General features: G+C 33.7%; 1 protein-coding gene across 3 annotated transcripts in view; it reads right to left on the reverse strand.

The window, feature by feature from the left end:
• Positions 1-8,424, reverse strand: part of LOC117237218 (trace amine-associated receptor 9) — a 92,866-nt gene extending 84,442 nt beyond the window's left edge. For all 3 annotated transcript variants that reach the window (XM_033500980.1, XM_033500990.1, XM_033500975.1), the window contains exon 1: positions 7,853-8,424. The gene's annotated coding sequence lies outside the window, so the exon portion shown is untranslated. The remainder of the gene's footprint in view (positions 1-7,852) is intronic.
• Between the last annotated feature and the right edge of the window lie 255 nt (positions 8,425-8,679).

An 8,679-nucleotide genomic window follows, 5' to 3' on the forward strand; every position in this document is an offset into this window, starting at 1 on the left:
CCCCACACTTCTGCCATTTCCTCGAAGTCTTCCACCCACTGATTTACACTCAGCAGATCATCCCCGCTGAATTTCTCTAATGAGTCTTCTACGTCTTTAAGACTCAACATCGAACCGACACATACCTTCTGGTGATACTCATCGCGGTCCTGATACACCGCTCGCGTGCCTCTCCTGTATTCTCGCGCGCCTTGTTTATCGTCCTCGCCTTCACTTTCGTCGGAGCTCTCTTCTTCCGACGATACATCGTCACCATCCATGGCCGCTTGTAGCCGTGCGCGTAATTCTACTTTTCTTCCCGTCGTTTTTAAACCTAAACTAACGAGGCGCTCCTTCAACTCCTTCGTACTCATTTTCTTAAAATTCTCACCTTCGTTACAATCACGCTCAGCTCTCTGTACATTTTCTAAATCTCGTTGACCGGTTAGCTCTTCACCGCCCGTCGATCCCTTACGATACGATTGTCCAGCCCTACACGCCCGATTCAGCCTTGCCATCAGCACTGACCTCGCACCAGATATAGGGAGGTTCATTCGCGCGAGCTTACTCCTCAGCTCCTCCAGCGTCGAACCCTCTTCACCCGACAATCGTTCGTCCCCAACATTTGCCATTTTTCACACTACATAAACTTAAGCAGTCAACGATATCGTCTTTTATCGCACCGCGTACCGGTAAATTCACAACTAGCTCGAATAGCTCTGTTAAACCGTTTCGTTTTCTGTCTTGTCCAATCCCGGCTGAGCCCCCAAAAAATGTAATATCGTAATATAGTATATTTACAAAGAATGGACAATAGAGATATTAATCGGACAGAAAAAGACGATTGTTGTTCAACCTGAACTATTCACACCAAATGTACAGAAAACAGCGCAACTAAATAACTAGATAGCGACTCGACTTTTACCAAAACGCAATCAACACTCTCTCGGCAACGTCACTCGCAAAACTCTGCCCTCGCTCAACTCGCACTCCGCTTTTTTAATCACACTCTGTTTTTCGAATGACTCATCGTTCCTTTGTCTTTTTCTTAGCCCCACCACGCACGTGCTCCGCAACCGCTCGTAGTCAAAGTCACGTAGGCCTTTTTTTGCGTAACCTATTCGACCGAAAGACCGACGATACATCGTTGGGCCTGTCGGTGCTTCGACTTTCTCGCGACATTGTTTATAGTTCGCCCGATATCTCTTAGGCCTTTGTTCCACGATACTACATGTATATATATATCAATGATGAATAAAAATATTGACGCTGATTAGCTTTTTTACGCAAACTTAAAATTCTACGCAACTTAATAAATGGACTAAACAATTTAATAAATCATAAGATAAAATTGTTAAATTCTGAATCATCCTAATATTCCTTTCAAAATCTATTAAAAGTATTTGAAACTATACATAGATCAAAATATAAAATTTTCTTTATACAAAATGTTCTCGTCATATAGAATGCTTATAAAATACTGAACGTTGTCAGTGCAGAAAATTTTGGATAATCTCCTTTGTTCAAGAAACTAATCTCGAAACCTCAAACATTGTCCATACGTGTACAATACATTGGTCCATTAGCGTTAAAACGATATGAATGGTAAGTGTTTGGTATAAAGATAAATTGACAACATTGTATTTACGAATAGAATTATGTGCATCTATTTCCGTCTCGAGGTTGCAGGATCCGAATTAACCTTGATAGTGCATGATCCTATCGTGAATATTGCCCATACAGGACAAATGGTTTGATCGGATAAACGATGGGCCAGTTCAATATGTTCCAACTTATCGACTACTGACTTCAATCGTTCTGTTTGCCATTCGAATGTGGCTCACCGAGAATATGAATATCACCCCATAATTATACAAACGACACACTTATCCAATATTTTTTATTGACCCCTTAAAACTATCCGATCAAGTTTCGAATTTATGTTTTCCACTATTACAGACAAGAAAAACGAAAAATACTAAATATAATAGGGTAGATGGAGAAGGATGAACCAAGAGGATGAAAAGTAAGCGGAGGAGATAAGAGAAAGATATAAAACCGGAAGGTCGTCCTAAGCCGTTATGTAAGGACTATGTACAATAAATAATAGTGAAAATAATAAATCTTTTATAGAAAGTTAATTAATTTTATCCGAAACACAGTCTTCTTTTTTACAAATGTATCAAAATTTGATAACAGCAATCTTCACGGATATTAATTTATACTACCTATTATAAATGCATTCTATTACACTGAGCATTCTCATCGTGGACATGAATAACCTTAGAAACAGATTAGAAGCAGATTAGATTAAACACACAATATAAACAAAAATTTCTCGTTTTATTTTACGAAACAAAATTAACGGCGCCCTAGTTTTAGAAAAATTTCCACATTACAGAAAATATAATTACTTTAAGATTGCTTCCTAACATAGTAGCTTCAATGAAAGGTTAATGTAGAAAGAAAAAGGCATAATGTTAAATTATTCTTGCAAAACTAAATTTCATTAGTGCAATTTATATCGCGAAAAGTATCTATTTTCCAGTTTACGATTACAATGTATCATTAGAATGAGCCGAAGGTAAAAAATATTTGAATTGTTAACCACATTTTTTAAATATTTATTTTATTCATCCAGAATAGCTTAAGGTTGTAATAACTTAATAATGCAAAATTGGAATTTCTGTAGATTAGATTACTACACTAGGATATAGGATAGTACTAGTATTGATCCTCGGACACTCTGATTGGTAAGTAGAATCACCATAATGTTAGACTTAGGAGTTGGTAAGTAGAGCAGTAGCAAATTGACCAAGTAGAATATGTATAATCATATTAAAATAAACATTGATACATAATAGTAAAAACAATAGAAATAAAAGGAAATGAAAAGCTACGCAAATAAGTTCCAGAAAAAAAACGAGACATTAGCTACACAACTAATTGAATTAATTAATTAAATGACACATAAATGAATATGATCTCTAACAGAAATATCTATTGATACGTTGAATTAATTTAACGTGAAGGAATTAATATTATTCAAATAATCGAAAATTTGTAAAACTACAAATTTGTATAACTAGTGGTCTAAAATGTACTAGTATACAAATCGGAACTTCTCAAGGATTTACGTCAGTGCAACAATTGAAGCATGAAATTGAATATGCTTTACGTGGCCTCCGACCGATATCAGATCTTGTTGAAAAAATCTTTAAAAGCTTGAAAATCAAGTTACGAGTAAGTTCACGTACTACTAATGGTGGCCATATAGAAGTACGTGCACGGACACGCATATTAAGAAGCATTAATGAGAATGGTGCTATTTTATGGGTTTGAAGAAGGAATGGAAGACGAAGAGACTAAGTAAAAAATATCGCGAATATACTGTCGGAAACTGAACTTTAGCGAAAAATATTTGATTAACATTCATGAAAAATTAACATTACCCTTCAAGAAGAATGATTTTGTAGATCAATATCTTATGCTTGAATTGAAAGTCGAGATCAATTTTACAGCACATCCTTGTAACAGGTTTTCATCAATTTTAGAAAAAATTTCTTGTACAATCCGGAATGTATATGTTTTTGCATCGTGTTATTAAAATATCGACAGTTAGCTAAAAGAGTGACATATCTAGAAAGAAGTTTTTCGGGAAATCGATTTTAAATGGAAAGTTGAAGTGGAAAATTATTAATAACTTGGTCATTTAGAAATGAAAAAATTTTATTCAAAATCCAACACACAATAACTTCTTTATATTTCTACAATTTTTATCGACCGTTTTTGCGCTTTAAGAGTCTTTAATAAAATATTGTTAAAGCGATAGCATCGAGTAGACTAACGTCGCGTTAATATCAAAATGTCCATCTCCGCAAAGTCGAGATTAACGAAACCTTGATAAATTTTGATTTCTGAAATTCTCTGAGCTCAATCCAAGCCGGTAAAATAAAAAGAACGAATGAATGTGAACAAGAGAACAAAGCAGCCGTCATATGATGCTTAGAGCTAACAGGAGGTAAGTTAACACTTTGGCTGACTAAAATGGAACTTTTATAATTTCCACTTTTCCCCGAAAAAAGCGCTGCATTCGATTTGTAAGGTTTTCTTCGTTAAAATCAGCTTAAACAAACTCGATACTACTTTAACTTAAAAATATATAGATCATATATATATATACATATATATAATATATATATATTACATATCTTAACGTTTGCAAAAATATTCGGCTGTAATCAAACTTTTACTGATTAAATGTAAAATCAAATAACAAAAATACTAATTTGTGAAGAAAAAAAGTAGTAGATTTGTATTATGGCAGTTGTTACGCCGGGCGACCCTCTGCCTGGCCCAGGTCACACACCGCGGGCCAGACGGACACCAGATGTCCGCTGTTCCGTACGGTGTACCCTCAATAGCCTTAAGTATCTCCCATAAATCTCAGGAATTTCCTAGTAGAGGTCCTTCAAACCAAACAAACGTCTGTTTCCGAAGAATTTTTAAAGACTCTTGTCTACCACGGCTTGACAAGGGAAAGTTAGTTTTTCTCACGTATGCTGCAACTTTCCTCCCACTAACCACTTTCTCTCGAGGACGGTTAAGACCCTTCGTTTAACCAATTAACAACGAAGCCTATTCCCTCACTCTCCTAACTAAAATCGTCACCAACAAATCCGATGGTCCCGTGCGCTAGACACACCGATCCTTAGCTTTCCTCCGACACAGCATCGTCACTCAACTTCACTTCTTCTACATCGTTGGAAAAGTCAACTACTAAGTCTACCGCTAATGCCTATCGGGGCAGTCTAAGCATAACGCGAGAGTCGGTCTCGGTATTGTCGAGCATACATTTCCTCTCCTAAATATCTTATAGTGCTACGTCCACTAATACATTAAATCCAATTATAAGAGCCCTGCTCTAACGTACATATCTATCTTATCTTCGTGCGATAAGTGATTATCTATCTATCTATGCTCATCAGTGTAATCTAAGTGTTGGAAATATATAATTTATAATTCTGTGAATCACAGTGTTATACAAACTCAATCACCCCTATTATCTCAACGGAAATCAGGGGATCGATCAAGTCGTGGTGTCGATTGTTATAATCGTAACGGGAATTTACGGCTCCCGTTGACGTCTCTCCTAGCGACTACGTCTCCCCGCGATTGGTCGAATAAACAGCAGTATTTTTCTTCATACAGTTATAATCAAGCTGTCTACCGTATTAATAATTTTGTTCTTCATTGTACTTGTCCAACGACCCTACTAGTTCCTCTATAATGATGCTATTCGTCACTTTACGATGTCACTGTATACCATGATGGACCTAGTTGTTCATCACCATATATCATCAATAATAATTATCATTGAAAAGATAAAGTAGTAAAAGTAATGTAAATAAATACGTAATTTTATATGGTATGTAAGGAAAAAGTCATAGACGCTGGAATAATTAATTTTAGTTTTTAGCCAAAACAGTAACCCAATCCGCAAAAACCATATTGTGGTTGAGGAAGAATGAAAGTATAATGTATAGATAAATGAATATACTTGATCTGATTTATTTTTCTATTGATTTTGTCAGTAAATTTGTAAAGATGAGAAATTCTTAAAGTCCACAGCGTGCAACAGATAAATGATGTAAATGGTAAAATTATCAAAAACGCGGCTAGTTCTAGTGTGATATATATATATATATATATTCCTATTGGAAAATATATATCGAAGAACAAAATTAAAAATAGATATAATACAAAAGAGAGTAAAAAGGAGATCGTATGATTTAATATTAAAAAATACTTGAAACTTTCTAAAAAGTTCGCAAGCACTTTACTTGGCGTATCGGCCTAACAATGAGAATAAAGCAAGCGGTGCTGTTCGTTCGATATCAGAGAATTCATGGCACGGTGCAACCTTCACTGAAAGTCAATCTCGAAACTTCTTGTCACATTTCTCCTACTACGGTACGATATAGCCATCAATTCAAGCAATCGTAAAGTTATGTACTTCAATGTATTAATATACGTATGAACCTACTGATACTATTATATTTCAATATTATATTAGCATTTCAATCGTACTATTAAAAATATGCTAGCCAAGAGCTCTACAAATACATAAATTATCAACGTTACAATATTTATAATCAATTCAATTAATCTTAAACATTATAGTAGTCATGATCAAAATCAACGCTCCATTATGACTTTGTAAAAAATAATATTTTATTGCAAAATGAGCTAATATTATATAATTTGGTGAATACCTTTGATGCTTTTCAAACTTCAATATGTTAAAAAGGACTATTTGAATAAGCAAAATATCAGAAAAATAGCGTTGCAGATGATTAGAAGTAATTCTAATTTTACTTTACAAGTCAAATTCAACATCCAAACCTAAACCTAAGCCTAACTTCAATCTGGAAAAACTCCACAAAATAAGAATCTACGACATATTTAAAGCCATAAATGAGATTCATAAATATGATACAGGAATTAAAATCATTCTTCATTTGTTATTTTTAGTTATTTGAATTTATTATCGATATATATTAAATCAAGCTTCTTTCTTAATTGTTTTCCGTTTATATCCTGTCGTTTAATTTGCATGTATATAGTTAGTTTTAGACTAGGTTTCAGTTTAGTTCTAAAGTAAAATTAAAAATACTGAGAATTGTTTGCGATATTTTTTCAAATAATTTTTTACCTTTTCAAATAGCCCTTTTTATTCCAGGTAGAAAAGGTATTGGAAATTGGAATTGGATGTATGAAGGGATCCTATAATAAAATTGAAAACAATGTAAAGTGTTTATATAAAAAAAAATTTTAATATTCGTTGATACATAAATTATTTCCGTTCTTTCAGTCATAAATAACATAATTAAAACTCTATAAATAATAATAAAGAATTTTTGCACTGAGTTCTAGAAATAAATATATTCTTTGTTTAATGCAAATAAATAAAAAAAAATGTCCAAAAAGATCCGAAAGGATTGATAAATAATAAAATAATAAAGGTACTAAAACAGTATCCTAAAAAGGGAAAACAAAAGAATAAACAAATAAATTAAGTATGATCAAAAAAGTCAATCCTTCCTATGTTCAAACAATATGTTGAAAGCAGATTACTCAGGCACTAGTTAAGATCTGACGCTTGAAGTGCAAATTTCATTGCATCTTTTACTTGGAGAGCCACTTGTGCATGCATATAAATGCGTACGTACTTCACAAAAGAAAATATTTGGAAAGAACATACGTTTTCATGGCGTATGATTTAAACGTAGCATAATTAATAAGCAAATGTTTCGAAATTTCAATATTTTTTAATTTATATACAAGATTTTTACATGTTCGCGCGTTTCTGTAATAAATTTGATATTAAATAATCAGGGCTAACATAAAACGGTAGAGAAAGTTTTATAAATATTATTATATATTTATGTCATAATTCGAACATTCCAACGTTTGCTCTTAGTTTAATTTCATTTAGAAAAAATTCTTACAAATTTATAATAGATTATTCAATAGTAAGTAAAGGTATTTAATTTAAGCTTCAAGATCAATTAAAAGGAAAAAACAAACAGTTTTTCATTATTCTGAAATAAATCTTTCTATTGTTGATAGTAAGATATATTTGATAGTAAGATATTATTATTATTTCGTTAAGTATTAATCGACCAGAAAGAGAATAAAATTCAATAAAAGATTACAAACTTTAAACTTCATGAATAATACACCGATATTATTTAATTTGCAATTATTAATATATAAGAATATGTTTTAAAATATGGACAATTTCATTCATTGTGATCTATTGAATAATCATGAACACAAACGTGTAGACAAATCAAGTATAAACACATACCCTCTTCTATGAAAAGATCATCACAGAAACCATTGATAAGTTTATTAATAGCACTAGAGAAAACACAATCACACGTAAAAGGATAATATTTCTCTCTCCCTCTCTCGATTTTGAGAACTCTTGAAAAGAACGATGAAAATCCACCACAAAACAAACAGCCAATTTAAAGTAAAACGAGAGAAATGTAGTATTGAAGCGCGTCAAACTGTTCCTTTACGATGAATCTCGGTACTCTTTCCATTCAAGTTCTCCGGGGAATCTGAAGTTTATGATTGTCAGTATAAATCGCGTGCGACAGCAACAACACATGAAATCACAAGAACGTTTTAAAAAGCAATGAATCAAATATAAAAACACAAATTTATTTTCAACTTCCAACTAATTGAATGAATAGTATTGACGATCGTTTTCTGTGATGGAAGAATAGAAAAAGTCACAATAACACGATATAGCTAGTGTACCGACGAGATAGGCGCTGAATGAACTGGAAGGGCGAAACCAGAAAGACAAGAAAGAACAGAAGAGCATCACGACGACGCGAAGGCTGACGACGCACTGACTACCCGCCTGGCTGCTCCCGACAGCCGAACACTTGGGAGAGAACACCCATTCTCCCATTCCAATCCATTCTCCCCTACTGCACCGACACGCTCTGCTATGCCAAAACCCATCCTCCCACGCGATCCTCTCCTCTACTACTACCCTCTACACACCCTCGTCTTCAGTCTTTACTGATCGGAACCGAGTGATCCACTTTGCCAAACATCGAACACCCTACGACATACTTGTGGCTATTAACACACTACTATGTTACTTGGCAAATTATT

The sequence above is a fragment of the Bombus vosnesenskii genome, unplaced genomic scaffold, assembly GCF_011952255.1.
Source record: "Bombus vosnesenskii isolate JDL3184/JDL3185 unplaced genomic scaffold, Bvos_JDL3184-5_v1.1 scf7180000013264, whole genome shotgun sequence".
Lineage (NCBI taxonomy): Eukaryota > Metazoa > Arthropoda > Insecta > Hymenoptera > Apidae > Bombus > Bombus vosnesenskii.